At 35.5% G+C, this 17,834-nt stretch overlaps 1 long non-coding RNA gene across 1 annotated transcript; it reads left to right on the top strand.

Annotated features, from left to right (window-relative positions):
* The first annotated feature begins 2,364 nt into the window (after nucleotides 1-2,364).
* On the top strand, nucleotides 2,365-2,792 carry LOC131028683 (uncharacterized). Its single transcript, XR_009102635.2, has 3 exons — nucleotides 2,365-2,428; nucleotides 2,528-2,620; nucleotides 2,707-2,792. It is a non-coding gene; the product is annotated as an uncharacterized LOC131028683 (long non-coding RNA).
* Nucleotides 2,793-17,834: the final 15,042 nt, after the last annotated feature.

Here is a 17,834-nt window from a genome sequence, read left to right as displayed (position 1 = left end):
AATGTGTATAGGTAAGTCAATCTTTAATTAAAACATATGGTAAATTACACGCGTCAACTTCATAATTTGATCTTCTATTATGTAATCCAGGTATGCTAGTAATAAGGATGTTGCAGCACATATATTTCATAGATTGGGTGAGATAATGTATGAAATAAGTGATGATCAAGGCATCACTACTCAATCGATCAAAAAATTTATGGAGGAATTCAAAGAAGAGAAGAAATTTATTGGTTACTTTCAAAATACTTGGTGTCATGATGAGAGTTGTATTGGTAAGATAATCAAGTTATCAATTATTGTTTGTATACATTTTCATAATTTAAGTTGTTTTTTGTATATGCTAAGACTTCATTATGTTTGTTTGTATAGCAATGTGGGCAAAACATTTTCGAAACTTCTCTCATGCAAATCAAGAAACCAATGCTTCTATAGAGTCATACCACTCCCACATTAAGAGTCACTATTTAAGTGATCGTTCAAAGAAATGCACAAGGAGAATGGATTGGCTTATTCATACACTTCTTCATAGAGTAGAACCATTCTACAAAAATAAAAGATATTTGCAGTTATCTGGATTCCTCACAAACTTCAAAAAGGAAAGATATTACATAACTGCTCTAGAGAGATCAAAAAATATAGCAGATGCAGATTGTTTTCTATATGATCTCCTCCCTAACACATATAGGATAAGAAGCCAAACAATTCCAACAAAATGGTATTTTGTTAGGAAATTTGAACCAAATTTGCATGTGTGTGATTGTGATTGGGCAAAAAGAGGAAACACATGCAAACATGTGTTGAAGGTCTTAGATATTCTAAAGAGAAACAAACCAAATGAGCAAGACCAGGTTGTTGGTAAGCGTCATTTCATATTTAAGTTTAATATTTATATTTTTAATTATTATAATTTTTTTTCAATACTAACTAAATTAATCTTATTGAATTGTAGATGATGTTACTCCACTGATTGATGATATTGATGAAGTTAGAGGGAATTCTAGTCATGAAATTGACATCATTGGTAATGTTGATATGATGTTTATAATTAAGTATAAAATGATTTTTTGATTCATATCATTGATTAATTCTTATTTCAATTGTAGATGATTGCATACCCTCAGAAGATCAAGATGTGCATGGGGTTGTCGTTGGTGAAGCTCAAAGAACTGGTAATTCTTAAAAGCATCATTTTATAATGAAATATGCGTTGTTTTTAAATATTTTTTGACTTAATCACTATTATTTCTATTACAGATGGTTGGATATCATCTAATACTTCTAATGATGGATTTCAAAGTTCCATTGATTATTTAAATTCATTGCTCCAAAATTTACCGACCAGTGAAGATGAAAAAAACATTTTTAGTCAGTGTGTTGAGAGGTTTAGAAAAGATATCAATGCATCTCTTGCTTCATCTTCCAAATTTAGATCAATCCCTGGCTCAGAGAACATGTCTCTTAGACGAATATCACCATGGTTTAGTCCAACCAAAATGCACAAACGTCATTCTATTCATCAAAGACATAATGCCATATCTGAAAACTTAAATGAAAGAGTTGAGGAGCATGAAACTTTTCTATTCCCCTCTACAAGATGTAGAAAGCAAAAGAAAAAAAAGGTCACCAATCGCTCAGGCATAGCAATACAAGAAGAAAGAGATATTATCATGCAGCAAGGTGAGTACATTTATTCATAGGTATTTGAGTAATTCACATATCAATACTTCTTATTTTTATTTCATATGTTAAACATATGTTTATTATAGGTTTGAATGATCAAGAAAGTACTCGACGACGTCGATTGCCTTTCTCCATTGATCTAAACCAAATGCTAACAAATGAAATACAAGCTGTAGATAGTAAGTTAGTCAATATTAAACATTTTTATTAATTTTTATTGAAAAATACTCAATTCCTATCTCTAACCATTTTTTTGTACTTAATTAAACAAAAAGATACAATTTCTAGAGATCAACCATCAATGCTTAGTATTATTTCAGCTCAAACATTTCAACAAACTGTTGTAGGTAATTATGAATTTTAATATTGTTTAGATTAATTACGTAATGTGATTTTATACTTGAGCATTTTATCTAAGTTGATGTGTTACATGTGTACTTCAATGCAATTTCAGGTGATAAAGAAAAAGATCAACAACATATGCTGCCCTTTTCTATTGATCTTAACCAGACATCAATGACAATGGATGCAATACAAACTAGATATGGTCACAAAATTATTAAATAAAAACAATCAATTTTGTGTCTTTAGTTTGTAATTAATTTTATCTAAGCTAATGTGTTGAATGTGCTTGTTATTGCAGCATTAGAAGATTATCAAAAAAATCAAGAATATATGGTACCGATTTCTGTTGATCCTGAGAAGACAACAACAACAATAGTTGATGCCATGCAAGCTAGAGATGGTAATGAAATTGTGAAGTGAACTTCATTAATTTTCAGTCTTTAATATATAAATTAATTTTATACGTGATATATTAATGTGAATGTTATTGCAACTTTAGATGGCCAACAAAACTCTCAAAAAAACATGCAACCATTTTCTATTGATCTTAATCAAATGATGACAATAATGGACACAATGCAAAGCGGAAACGGTAAGTAAATTATGAAATGAACTTCAATCAAATTTGAGCCTTCAATTTGAAAATTAATCTTATAATGTCCTCATATGTATTTTCAGGTGTTGATGATATTCATATGGAGGATCATGATCAACACTTTTTTGGTTAATCACTATAGTGTATTATTCTCCAATGTATTAATCGTTAAATACTTTAACTCTATTTTAAAATTAGAGCTTGGAGGGAGTGGATTCTGGAATTAAGATAAAGACATTATTTGTATATTGTACTTTTGAGTTAGACTACTATTGTATATGTGAAAAATTGGCTCATCCTTTTGTAAGCTTTTGTGAAATTTATGTGTAGTGACTTACTCACTTCCACAATGGTCACATTTATTATTATATATATAATACAAAGTTGCAATGATATATCTCCTATGCTTATATTTGACAACAAATTTGGTAGTGTGAGTTCTCTCATATTGTGACTATAACTAATATGAATGATATGTGCATTTCCAATGGATTTGATTTCCAATCATGGTGGTAGCTCTATGATGCTTTATATTTTCATTTCTATATTATATCTATTCATCATCTTGGTGTATTTATGTTGTCTCCCACTTCCCATTCAACATTGTCTCATCATTCAATCTATTGTATTCTGTAAGGGGTGGTATTTATATTTGAAGATTATCTAGGTATGAATTTTATTTATCTATGTTTGAAAAATGGACAATAAAGATATTTTAAAAATTAGGCATATAAATTATGAATAAAAAATTTATATATATAAATTAAAAAATAACCAATTTGTTAAAACTTCTTCTTATTCTTATTCTCTAACGAAAAATATTTGGCTCTTCCATATTTCAGCTATATTAATGATGTTGCTTACTAAATCTCATAAGGTCTTGAAAAGATTTCAAATTAGAGGACAAATTTAACATGTAGAAGGTGTAGATTCGTTTCACAAAGGTTAGAATTTCATTGTTTCCTACCACACTTATTTGAGCCTTCCTAGGGAATTTATTGATCCATTTGAAAGTTGATCATAAATGAAGTTTTCAAGGGTATAGGGGAATTTGACATTCAATTAATATCTATCTTTACATACGCATTTGACCTTTATAGGGGAAGTTGCTTTCATGTTTTGTAGGTTTCATATAGTTTTGACACCTCATTGTGATGCACATTAATGTCTCTCTAACATATCTATGTTATGGGATTTTTTTTTACTTGCAATTTATGCCAATATTTCTCTAAGGCCATGTACAAACACGTGGGAATAAATTTTTAAAAAAATGAATGTGCGAGAGTGCATTTTACCAAAAAGAAACAAAGTATAGTGTTATACTAAAGTATCGGACAAATACAAATCAATGACATGTTAAATAATACTGATAAAATTCAACCCAAAAGGTCGTTTCGATGGTCTTGCTTCTCTTCTACAACATTATCCGCCGTTCGATGAAAAACCGAGGTCATCTCTTTCAAATAAGATGCCTTCGACGTAATTATTAAAAGAGTTAAATTATAAATATCATTATTAATATATAATATCATTTAAATTATTATATTACAAGTAAAAAAATATTTTCTATAATTCTTAATTATTATTATTTTAATTATATTTATATAATATTAACTATAAATCTCACTTCAATAAAATAGTATTAATAATTATGATATATTATAATTGTTATATTAGAAATATAATTTTTTAAAACATAATTCTAAAATGATCATATATTAAAATGATCAAAAAAAAATTATCCACAAAACGGAATGGCAGGGGGTAAATCCGGAATCCGGAATCCGGAATCCGGTTCGAGGCGACGTCTTTTCGCGGGTTTCACGGGCACCGTTCGGGCAGAGACCAACGCGGCGGGGGGAGGGCCGAGGAAGCACGGCTATCCAGGCGGTGCAAATTTTCCCCTGGATAGCCAGTGCCGAGAAGGTGCAAGTGCACCAAACACGATTGACGAAGTTCATTCCATTATGAATTTGAAGTGTTACCTAGTCTAAAAATTGCAAACAATAAAAAATTTGCAACACACTTGTCCGCAGTTTTAAAGTTTTATTTTCTCAACGATCACTTTCCTTGCAGAAAATCTGTTAGTGGGTTTCAGTTATTGTCTCGTATGGGCGAAGGAAAGGCTGCACATATTCTATTAAAGGCAAAAAACAACTAGATTTTGTTAGTAGAAAACAAAAAATACAAACTTCAAAATCTGGAACAAAGGCGTAGAAACAAAAACCAAAAATGTAGAAACAGAGAACAATAGCACAATTATACCTAATACAAGTGTTGATTTTTAAAATAGATATTCAACGAAAGACCACATATGCACCATATATGATAATAGATGCGTTGAAGTAAAATCTCTGTACAAAAATTAGTAATTAAAGCACGGGCGCAAAAAAAACCAAACAAAAGCGCATTCAAATAGAAGGATAGACAAGTGGCAGAGTAGAAAATTATTTAATTTAAATGTACATATAGATAAATAAATAAATAAAATTGATATTAATTTATTTTCAGAAGAATATGAAGGTGAATAATGGAATATATTAAATAATCTATTCAACTGTAGACAAGCATTGGCTAATTAAATAATTGAAATAATTATTTAATTATGAGAATTTTGCGAATGAATAAAAGATAAATTAATTAAATAATAAAAATGATTTAACTAACGTTAGAAGGGGATAATTAATAAAATAATTAAACATTATCCGTGAAGAAACGACAATGAGAAATGATGATCAAGAAGATGTTAATTTTTCAATGTCTACAATAATAGTCTAAGATTCTCTTTGAACCAAAAGGATCTAAATGATGGGCAATAGAAGTGGGTTAGCAAGTTGTAAACCTGTGACTTTAATATTAAGTACGTGAAGGGGAAGAATAATGTTGTAGCCAATGGTTTATCTCGAAGACCTCATCTATGTTCTATGATGGATATCTCTAAAGATTGGAAGAATTCAATACTTGCAAAATATGCCAAGGATGCATTGGCAAATGACATACTGGAAGGAAAATTACAAGATGACAAATACTAGGTGGTGGAGGAGCTCATTCTCTACAAAGATAGAATATATCTTGTCCCAGGATCAAAAATTGAAGAAAACATTATGAGGGCATACCATGATACTCCATTAGCCAGACATTAAGGTTACTATAAAAATACAAGGGAAAACAATTCTTGGAAAGGCCTCAAAGGAGATATTCTAAAGCATATTAGGGAATGTATGGTAGATGTCAAAGAAACAAGGTAGAACAAACATTCCTTGCAAGGTTGTTACAACCTTTGGAATACCAAATCAAAGATGGGCAAGCATTTCAAGGGATTGTATATTTGTGATGGTGGATTGACTAAGTATGCTTATTTTCATGCAATGTCTTCAAAATATAGAGCACCACAGGTAGTTGACCTATTCTTTAGGGAAATCTTCAAACTACATCATGGGCTACCTAACAACATTATTAGTGATAGAGATAGTAGATTTCTCAATTTGTTTTGGCAATAACTCTTCAAATTTGTAGAAACAAAACTTTTCCCAAGTACTAGCTACCACCCACAAACTAACGAGCAAATTGAAATTGTAAATAAGTGGCTTAAAGGATATTTACCTAATCATGTCACAAGGTAGCAAATAGCATGGGTCAAGTGGCTACATCTTGGAGAATATTCTTACAATACTACTCATCGTGTGTCAATAGGGATGACTCCTTTCAAAACATTAAATGGGTATGAGATAATATTATTTGGAGATTTGATTCTTACAAAAAGCCATCCCGACAACAAGAGACTTGGTGCAAAAAAGTATAGATATTCTAAACATACATAGACAACTTACATCACACCCAATCCTAACAAAAGATGTACAATGATCGTCGAAGATCTGAGAGAACAATTGAAGTGGGACACTGTCTTGCTAAGATTGCAACCTTATAAACAATCCTTTACCAAGGGACGTAGTGTTGAAAATCTTGAGCCACAATTCTATGGGGTTGGGCCTTATAAGATTCTAAAGAGGATCAATGAAGTTTCTTATGAATTGGAGCTAATCGCAAAAAGTCGAATTCATGTATATCACCTCAAGAAGGTGCTAGGCCAACATATTACACCATGTCTAGAGTAACCCCACTTGATGATAAAGGGAAATTAGTTTTGGAACTCAACGTCATCATTGATATGAGATAAAAGAAATCAAGGAATAAGATTATTCTGAAATATTTGGTTAAGTGGAAGAATTTTTATAAGGTGATTTCTTTTAACTAACAACAAAGCAGTGCTTGAATGTGAAAGGATGCATTCCTAGCAACGTGAAAGGGTGTGTCTCCCTCCCATTTGAAGACATAAAAAGGATAACAATTCATCCAAGAAAGGCATCAATTGATCATCAATTTAGAAATCAATTGAAACACAATTCAGAATATAAAGTTAGAGCACCAATTAATATATTTCAAAAATTAAGTAATTGCAGTCATTTGAGGATAAATTTATTGATTCATCAAGAGGTATTTAGTTAGAAATAATTTAGTAGATTCCTTGAGAAATCAATTTTGAAATTGTGAAATTACTTGCAAATACGAAGGACAACCAACCTACCAAGTTCATTAGAAATGAAAGGACGACCCTAATTTCATGCTCTTATCAAGCTAAATTGAAGGTGGAAGGATGACCAACCTTCCATGCTCTTGGGCTTTATCAAGGAGGACATCCAACCCCTAAGGTGGATTGCTAGACAACCCACTTTCCATGCTCTCGACAAGTCAAGGACAACCAACCTTGAGAATCGCTAATTTGCAAGCATTTCCAATAAATTCACAATGTGATTTGCTATGAGGAATATGCTATGATCCAAATACTAATGATGCTATGATGTATTGATCTAAATACAAATGATGCTTGTATGTATTGATTTGAATATTATCATAATTTCTTGATAGTTAATATTCCTTATTATTTTTTTAATGATTAATGTTATTTGTAGGCTTAAAACCAGGAACATCCCAGTAAAGATATTACATCCGCTAGAACGCGATAAGCATCGTCAAGATGTCACAGAAACCTGGACATCCTTAAGACATTTGAGGGACTCCCAAGAGTCATTCGATCATCTTGGGGACACTCATGCATCTCCCATGGTTGTATGGCAAAAAGGCAATTTGAAATTAAAAAAACATAAAGGATATTGGGTTCCAAGCTTGTTAGAGTAGAACTTGCTATTTTTATTTTTATTTTTATTTTTATTTTTATTTCTACTCCAAAATCGATATGATTTTAATTTTCATTTATAACCTTGTTTAGTATGTTTGATCCATAAACCATTTTGGCCTTCCCGAGACCTCTTAGTTATGAATATGTTATAGAAGAATAAATATTTACTTATTAAGTTACTACTTGAATAAGAATGCAACAGAATATCATAGTTTCAATATGAGTTAAATTAATAGTCTACTAGTAAAATATATATTTCATACATAATATACAATAATGAAAATAATAGGATAATTTATGCATATGGATCTCCACACATATTCTTCCTATCTTGTGAAGACCAACCTCCAATCATCAGTATGTATCTCTTTTGTACTTGTTAAATGTGGCACACACAAATCTTATTATGTCTTTCTCATATAGCATGGAATGGCTAAAGAGCCAAATGAGCCAACACAGATTGATGAGGGTGTCGTAGTTAGTATAAAGGACCTTGATCATGTGGGGTCCAACAATTCTAGTGAGCAATTTGGGGATAAATTTGAACATTTGTAAGTCATATGAAATCTTAGAAAATAATATAAATTCTGAATTCAACATTTTCATTGTTCAATATTAAAATGTTTATATTCAATTCAAATTTCAAAGTTTAGTAGTTTTTAAATTTTACTAATTTGACAAAACTTCATTTCTAATTATTATACATAATTTTATAACTAATTTTTCAAGTACCAAATGTATATCAACACCATCATCCCCTGTTGTCCCCTATCATCCCCAGATTTAGGCCCTTGGTTCCCCCTTTTGCCATGTCCTCCACGTTCAGGAAACTGCATGGAATCTATCTCCACATCAGAAAACTCCTATGGAACTATGGTATTTACGGTAATAAAAAGAGCAACGCCATTAGAAAAATCTTAAATTTATAAGTGGGTTTATTATTATTTTTTAAGAAATATCACCACTTTGGACTTAATATTATTTTTTCATCATATTTCTTATCTTTGGAGTTCTTATGACCCTCTCTCCTTTTTTTAGTTTCCAATCCCCATGTCTTTACCCTCCTTATGGAGTTCATATAACCCTCTTGTTGACATTTTGGCAGTAAGTTGTCATTGATATCAACCGACATGATGGCAATTCACATAAGAGTGAGCAGACAGAATGAAAGCTTACCGGTAAGGCATAAACCGGGATGAAGGTTGTGTGTGCGCTAACATGTTGAGCAATAAACTAATCTGGAGGTTGGTTGCATGTTTATGATGAAGAGGCAGAATGTTAAAGTTATCACAAACCACTAGAGGTGAAGATGTGTTACTAGTATAGTGTGCACTGTCGGTTAGCAGAAGAAGAAGGCCTTACCAGTAAAGGCGTGTACCGGTATGAGATTGTTGAAGATTCAAGATTGAACCAACTATGTGTCGGTGAGCAGAGTGTTTGACCATGGTGATGCCATGTGGAGCCGAGGTGGCAAATATGCAGGGGTTGATAAAGTTACCATCTACATGGTTGGTGAAACTGTTAGTCGACATAAATGAAACAACCACAAATCATGAGATTCCAACTGACTAATGCAGCTCGAGGAAGAAAGGTTGACAGAGGAAGATCAGGGAGTAGTTGGCGCCTGGATCAATGCAAAGGAAATCCGATTCAAGAAGACCTCGAAAAGGAAATAGTTGAAGCATTTTATGAGTCGACAGATTTCAAGGCAGGAAATCTTGTTTGAGATTGCTATCTTCAGCAAATATGCATTGGATAATGGAAACCATGTACAGATGCATCCCTAAAGGACAGGTGATCGATCCAAGGCAGGTCGGATTGGATCTCATGAAGATTGTGTCTGGAAGAGGAAACCCTAACCGCTCTGAATTTGAATTGCCTTTTTGGTGGGAAATCACGGGATAAAGAGGAGAGTTCGAGACAGAGCAAGTTGATGTTGCAGAGAAGAGGAAGAGAAAGGAGAGATTAAGGGAAAGATAAGAATTGCTATCCTTAGAAAGTATTATAAGAGAGTTGCAGAGTAAGTGAGCAAGCATACTGGTGAGAGGGTTCTACTGACAGTGATTGAGTACTGGGTTAACTGTAAGTTTCACAGTTAAGCTAAACCGGCAAGGTGTGGCAAAGCTAGCAGCATCCAAGGTGACACAGTGTGTTAAGAGACTGTGAGAGAGAGAGAGAGAGAGAGAGAGAGAGAGAGAGATAACAAAGGCCGAGAATCGGAGATTCAATGGAGGAGAAAAGACTGTCAACCGACAGTGAGTTATTTGATCAAAGAGTTGCAGAATTCATTTGCAACAAGAAGCCTTAATTGTAATCAAATAGAATTTCAATATACATCACCAAGTTGAAGCTTGGTGCAGGGGTTGGTGCTCCTTAGGTTGGTGCCATAAAAGTGAAGGGGTTGGTGTTCCTTGGGTTGGTGCCCTAAATCTTTGTAATTCAGTGTTTTACATGTGAGGCTGGATTGGAGCAGTAGTCTCCAGCAACTTTTCTCACCGAGGTTTTTCCCACATTGGGTTTTCCTCATAAATATGGTGTTGAAAGTTACATTTGTGTGATTGATCTCATTGGCTTTCTTTCTTGTTCTACCGGTTTGATTGTTAGTTTAAGTGGATAATTGATATTCAGAAGTTGATTTGAAACCCCCCCCCCCCCTCTCGGTGGTACTATGTGTTCAACAATTGGTATCAAAGCCTAGGTTCTCGGTTATCTTTAAACCTTGGGTAGATTCTGGACTTTGAACACAATGGCAAGAAATGAGTCTGCTTCCTCAAAAGCCCCCATGTTTGATGGATCTAACTATGCCTTCTGGTGCAGAAGAATGGAGACCTATATTTCCTCTCTGGGTTTTGATGTGTGGATGTCTGTCAAGAATGGGTATGTTGTTCCTAATGCTCCTCACATTGATCTGAATGCCAAAAAGGAGTATGAGAATAATGCAAAGGCCAAACATGCTATCTTGAGCGGACTGTATGATAATGAATTTGTCAAAGTCATGCATTGTGTTTCAGCAAAGGAGACTTGGGATAAATTGCAGAGGTTGTTTGAAGGAAATGCAAAAGTCAAAGAAGCCAAGTTGCAAGCACTAAGGGGCGAACTTGAAAGCATCAAAATGAAAGATGATGAAAAGATTGCAAACTATCTTCACATATTTGATAAAACTGTGAACACTATTAGAGGACTTGGAGAAGAGATTGCAGATGAGATTCTTGTCAAGAAGGTACTTAGATCTCTCACACCCAAGTATGATACTAAGGTGTCTGCCATAGAAGAAGCCAAGGATCTGAAGACTTTTACAATGGATGAGTTATTTGGCTCACTGACAGCCTATGAGATGAGAACAATCGGTGATACTTCCTCAAGGAAAGAAGCAGCATTCAACATCACCAAAAAGGGGGAAAAAGTAACTACTCATGAAGAATCCAGTGAAGACTTTGATGCAGAAGTAGCAAACTTTGTCAGGAAGCTCAAAAGAGGAACCGATTGGTATAAAGGAAAGCTACTGCTTAAATGTTTCAATTGTGGGAAGGTAGGACACTTTGTTGCTAATTGTCCTCACAAGGAAACCAGCGGAGATGAATCAAGAGAGTTCAGAAAATCTGTCGGCAAAGACAAAGAAAGAGAGGACTACTGGCAAGGGAGGAGAGGCTACCGGAATCAGAACAGTCTATATACTATTGAGGATGATACGACAGATGAAGAAAATGCATTAAAAGATGATTGCCATGAGAATGACAGAAAAGTCAACATCTTCATGGCACTTGGTGAACCAGTTGATGAAGATGAGGAAGAGGAGGATATTGAGGCTGAAGTGGACTTGGAAGGTGAACTTATTAGTGGTCTTGAGGAATTGAGTAAAACAAGAAGAGAACTCAAGAGGGTTAAGCTTGTTGCAGTAGATGAGCAAGATCTCTTGAAGTAATCCTTGGATGAATCTAGTCAAGTTATATCTGACTTGAAATTGCAGCTGGAAGAAACTAAGAGGATATGTGAAGCTACAACTTCTGATCTGACAAAGAAGGAAAAGAAGCATCAAGAGTTGGAAGCAGAAATAGTAAAGCTCATAAAGGAGCTTGAAGAAAGTAAGGAAGAAATAAAAATAAGGAGCATGTATGAAGAAATCACTGAGACCTTAGACAAGATGTTGAGCAAACATAAGCAATCCCCAAAGACACTGGTGGCCTAGGCTTTGAAGAAGGTCAAAGTTCAACCCACAAAGATAAAATCCGGCAAAGAAATAATGTTCACCTCTTCAATTAAAAGTGAAGAAAAGAAGACATTCACTGTAGGCAAGGATACCGACAAAAAGACATATGCATAAGCTGTTGGAAATCGCCACTCAAATCGGTATGCAACAATGAATCGGAGGCCACACTACTTATATCAACATGCAAATTCAAGGAGAAATGCAAGAGTTGAACGTGAAGGATTCACCAGACTCAACAACATGAAGGGAAGACCCCCTATGAGGTAGTTTCATTCAGGACCAAAACAACCTAACGGGTATGTTTCAAACTTTCATGGTTATTGTTACCGGTATAACAATTTTGGGCATAGAATAGCTTGATGTAGATCAATCAATAAGCCCTCTATGAGTTATGAAAGTAGAAATCCATTTAATGCACTCTAGGATATGAATGTTGTCTATTAGCAGTGCAATGGATATGGTCATAAGAGTTTTGATTGTAGGAAGAATAAACCAGTACCCTACAATAATTTTAAGGATGTTCTCTTAAATGAAAATGTAAAATGCTATAACTGTCAAGAGTTTGGACACATAGCAAAGTTATGTAAAAATCGGAAGATCAAGCAGAAGAAGACAAATCCTGATTAAGAGCTGGTAATTGAACCTGAGCACAATATAGCAGCTGACAAGAAGAAGGAGACCAAACCAGGTTGGGTTGAGAAAGAAAAGGAAAAGACAAAATCAAGTCTCATAGTACAGACCGCCTTACATGCTGAAAAGAAAAATATATGGGTTGTAGATAGTGGTTGCTCAAACCATATGACCGGTGACAAAAAGAAATTCATCAAACTTGAAGAGTGGAATGGTGGTTCAGTGAGGTTTGGAGACAACTCTTCCATCAAAATAAAGGGAAAAGGCACTCTAAGCATTGATGGAAAATTGAAGGCACATGATGCATATTATGTGGAAGGCCTTAAGCACAATCTACTGAGTGTGAGTCAGATGTGTGACAAAGGTTACAAATTCACCTTTGACTCAACCAGTTGCCAGATAAAAAAAGATAGTACCGGTCAAGTTGTGGCAAAAGGAAAGAGAACAGATGGAAACGTTTATAATCTGAAGGAATGCTATGAGTCTCAATGTATGATAGGACAAGTAGATGAAAGTTGGTTGTGACACCGAAGATTAGGCCACATAAACTTTGATAACTTAGTGGCAGTAAGCAAAAAGGGGTGTGTGAGGAATATTCCACCCATCATCAAACTGGTAAGCACGTTTTGTGATGAATGTGTAAAAGGTAAGCAAACTAAAGTGAGCTTCAGTACAAAAGAGCACAACACCTCAAGACCACTTGAAATCGTGCATATAGATTTGTGTGGTCCAACTAGAACAAGAGCACTTGCAGGTGAAAGATACTTTAAGCTCTTCATTGATGACTACTCAAGAATGACATGGGTCACCTTCCTACAAGATAAATCACAAACATTTGAAAGATTTAAGATCTTTCGGAAGATGGTGGAGAAAGAAAGTGGGTACAGGTTAAAATGTCTAAGATCGCACAGGGGTGGAGAGTTTACTTCAAATGAGTTTGAAGATTATTGTGAAAAACATGGAATTAGAAGGCAATACTTTGCTCCTAGGATACCATAGCAAAATGGTGTGGTAGAAAGGAAGAACAAGATATTCAAGGAGATGGCCAGAACCATGTTAAATGAGGCCAGACTACCGAACACATATTGGAAAGAAGTTGTTCATACGACTGCATATACTTTGAATTGGGTTCAATTAAGAACAAACAACAGAATGACACCTTATGAGTTGTGGTACGACTGGAAGCCTTCAGTCAAATATTTTAAAGTATTTAGAAGCAAGTGCTTTATCAAGAAAGACATGGATGGTCTAGGAAGTTTCGACTCCACGAGTGATGAAGGAATCTTCCTTGGTTACTCATCTAACAACAAGGCCTACAAATGCTACAACAAAAGACTAAGAAGAGTCGTTGAGAGTGTGCATGTAAGAGTTGATGATGATATGCACAAAGGATGTCAACCACAGATCAACCGGTATGATAGCTTCGATGATGAAGATGATGAAGCTCAGTTAGACATCGAACCATAGGAAGCATGCAAAAAGGCCCCCAACTGATATGTACAGCTGAATCACTCGGAAGAGCAAATTCTGGGAAATAAGAGTGATGGTGTGCAGACTAGAAGAATACTTGCTCGGAATGATGAACAAGTTAACCTCTACCTCATGACTGAAGTTGAACCCAAAACATTCAATGAGGCAAGCAAAAGAAAAGAATGGATGGATGCCATGGAAGAAGAACTGCAACAGATTGAGAAGAACAAGACTTGGGAAGTAGTCCCTAAACCGGAAGACAAGAACATCATTGGCACTAAATGGGTCTACCGGGACAAGATAAATGAAGAAGGTAAGATTGCTAGGCATAAAGCTAGACTAGTATGCAAAGGATACTCTCAAGTAGAGGGGATTGACTTTAAAGAAATATTTGCACCGATAGCTAGATTAGAAGCAATTAGAATGTTTCTAGCCTACTCTACCTACAAGGGTTATAAAGTATACCAAATGGATGTAAAATCTGCCTTCCTAAATGGAAATTTGAGAGAAGTGTACACAGAGCAACCGGAAGGGTTTCTGCTGCATGATGATGAGACATTTGTGTGTCGGTTGAAGAAAGTCTTGTATGGTCTAAAGCAAGCTCCTAGAGCATGGTACTCAAGACTAGATCAGTATCTGAAGGAGCAAGGATTCAAAAAGGGAAGTGTTGATAGCAATTTGTACATAAATAAAGATGGGAACCACATGATCATTGTGGTTGTGTATCTAGATGACATTATCTTTGGAGGCAACAAGGACACCCTCTGCAAAGAATTTGTTGATTAAATGCAGTCAGAATTTGAGATGTCAATGCTTGGTGAATTGACTTACTTCCTTGGTTTGCAGATATTACAAAAAGATAAAAGAATATTTATCTCACAAATCAAGTATGCAAAGGAGATGTTGAAGAAATTCCAACTAGAAGATTGTAAACCAGTAAGTACCCCCATGGTGACCGGCAGTAAGTTGAGCAAGAATGATGAATCACTGGTGGTGGATCAGACTCTGTACAGATCCATGATAGGTAGTCTACTGCATCTAACTGCTTCAAGGACGCATATAGTTCAGGCAGTATGCATGGTGACCAGATTCCAAGCTGCACCAAAGCAGTCACATATGAATGATGTTAGCAAAATCTTCAGGTAGCTACAAGGAACGCTCAACTATGTTTTGTGGTATCCTAAACAAGGAGATTTTATCTTGGAAGCATACATTGATGTTGATTGGGCAAGATGCATTGATGATCGAAAGAGCACAAGTGGTGGTGCATTCTTTCTAGGTGACTGGTTGGTCTCATGGCATAGCAAGAAGCAAGACTCAATCTCTCTATCTAATGCTGAAGTTGAATACATTGTTGCTGCTACATGCTGCTCTCAAGTGCTTTGGATGAAGCAGACTCTCAAAGACATACAGGTGGACATCACTGATCCTATTCTCATCCGGTGTGACAATTCGAGTGCAATCAACATAACAAAGAATCCAGTCATGCATTCCAGAACAAAGCACATGGCCATCAAGTATCACTTTCTCAGAGAGAAGGTTGAAGGACAAGAGGTAAGGATGGATTATGTCCCTACTGGAGAACAAGTAGCAGACATTTTCACCAAACCATTACCGGTAAGCACTTTTGAGAACCTCCGACACAAGTTGGGAGTTGTGTCATCTGTCTAGGAAGGCTTTATGTGGTTCAGGGGGAGCTGATAGCGGTCAAAGGGGAAGCTTGGTATGGATCACAGGGGGAGTGCACAGTACCCTTTGTCATTGTGTCAAAGGGGGAGAAATGTACTGATATGAAGTGTCTTGCGAGAAGTTGACATCAATGCCAAAGGGGGAGATTGTTGGCATTTTGGCATTAAGTTGTCATTGATGTCAACCAGCATGATGGCAATTCACATAAGAGTGAGCAAACAAAATGAAAACTTATCGGTAAGGCATAAACCGGGATGAAGTTGTGTGTGTGCTAACATGTTGAGCAATATATCAATCTGGAGGTTGGCTGCCTGTTTATGATGAAGAGGCAAAATGTTAAAGTTATCACAAACCACTAGAGGTGAAGATGTGTTACTGGTATAGTGTGCACTGTCGATTAGCAGAAAAGAAGGCGTGTATCGGTATGAGTTTGTTGAAGGTCAAGATTGAACCGACTGTGTGTCGGTGAGCAAAGTGTTTGACCATGGTGATGCCATGTGGAGCCGAGGTGGCAAATATGTAGGGGTTGATAAAGTCACCATCTACATGGTTGGTGAAATTGTTAGTCGATATAAATGAAACAACCACAAATCACGGGATTGCAACTGACTAATGCAGCTCGAGGAAGAAAGGTTGATAGAAGAAGATCAGGGAGTAGTTGGCGCCTGGATCAATGCAAAAGAAAACCGATTCAGGAAGACCTCGAAAAGGAAACAATTGAAGCGTTTTATGAGTCGACAGATTTCAAGGCAGGAAATCTTGTTCGAGATTGCTATCTTCAGCAAATATGCATTGGATAATGGAAACCGTGTACAAATGCATCCCTGAGACATGCCAGATCGGATCTCATGATGATTGTGTTGGGAAGAGGAAACCCTAACCGCTCCGAATTTGAATTGCCTTTTTGGTGGGAAATCACAGGATAAAGAGGAGAGCTCGAGACAGAGCAAGTTGATGCTGCAGAGAAGAGGAAGAGAAAGGAGAGATTAAGGGAAAGAGAAGAATTGATATCCTTAAAAATTATTCTAAGAGAGTTGTAGAGTAAGTGAGCAAGCATACCGGTGAGTGGGTTCTACCGGCAGTGATTGAGTACCGGGATAATTGTAAGTTTCACAGTTAAGCTAAACCGGCAAGGTGTGGCAGAGCCGGTAGCATCCAAGTGTGACACAATGTGTTAAGAGACTGTGTGAAAAAGAGAGAGAGATAATAGAGGCCGAGAATCAGAGATTCAGTGGAGGAAAAAAGACTATCAACCAGTAGTGAGTTATTTGATCAAAAAGTTGCAGAATTCATTTGCAACAAGAAGCCTTAATTGTATTCAAATAGTATTTCAATATACATCGCCAAGTTGAAGCTTGGTGCTCCTTGGGTTGGTGCCCTAAATCTTTGTAATTCAGTGTTTTACCTGTGAGGCTAGATTGGAGCAGTAGTCTCCAACAACTTTTCTCACAGAGGTTTTTCCCACATCGAGTTTTCCTCGTAAATCTGGTGTCGAGAGTTATATTTGTGTGATTGATCTCATTGGACTTTCTTTCTTGTTCTACCAGTTTGATGGTTTAGTGTTTAAGTGGATAACTGATATTCAGAAGTTGATTTGAAAGTCAAACAAGTCTAGGAACCACTGATTCACCCCCCCTCCTCCCCTCCCTCTCCCCCTTAGTGGTACTCTGTGTTCAACACCTCTCTCCTTTTTCTTAGTTTTCAAATCCTCTTCCTTCACCCTCCTTATGGAGCATAGTCTGCAATTTATCGTTAGTGTAAACCATTATAGATGATGGATCACGTAGTGTGATTTGAAATTTTTATAATAAAAGTCTCTACACAATTAACATTCAGAAGCACTGTTTAACTGTCATGTCTTTTATTGTCGTTAACTGTTTGACCATTTGACAATTTATATTTATATTTGTTATGGACTGAAAATATTATGTCTTTGATTATATTGATGACTGTTTCACCATTAAATAATTTGATGTTTAATTTTAGAGTATAATTTAGAAGAAAAGTTGAACAAAACA

This window comes from Cryptomeria japonica, chromosome 4, assembly GCF_030272615.1.
Source record: "Cryptomeria japonica chromosome 4, Sugi_1.0, whole genome shotgun sequence".
NCBI lineage: Eukaryota > Viridiplantae > Streptophyta > Pinopsida > Cupressales > Cupressaceae > Cryptomeria > Cryptomeria japonica.
The sequence above is the reverse complement of the archived record's forward strand: the minus strand, read 5'-3'. Positions and strand labels throughout refer to the sequence as shown.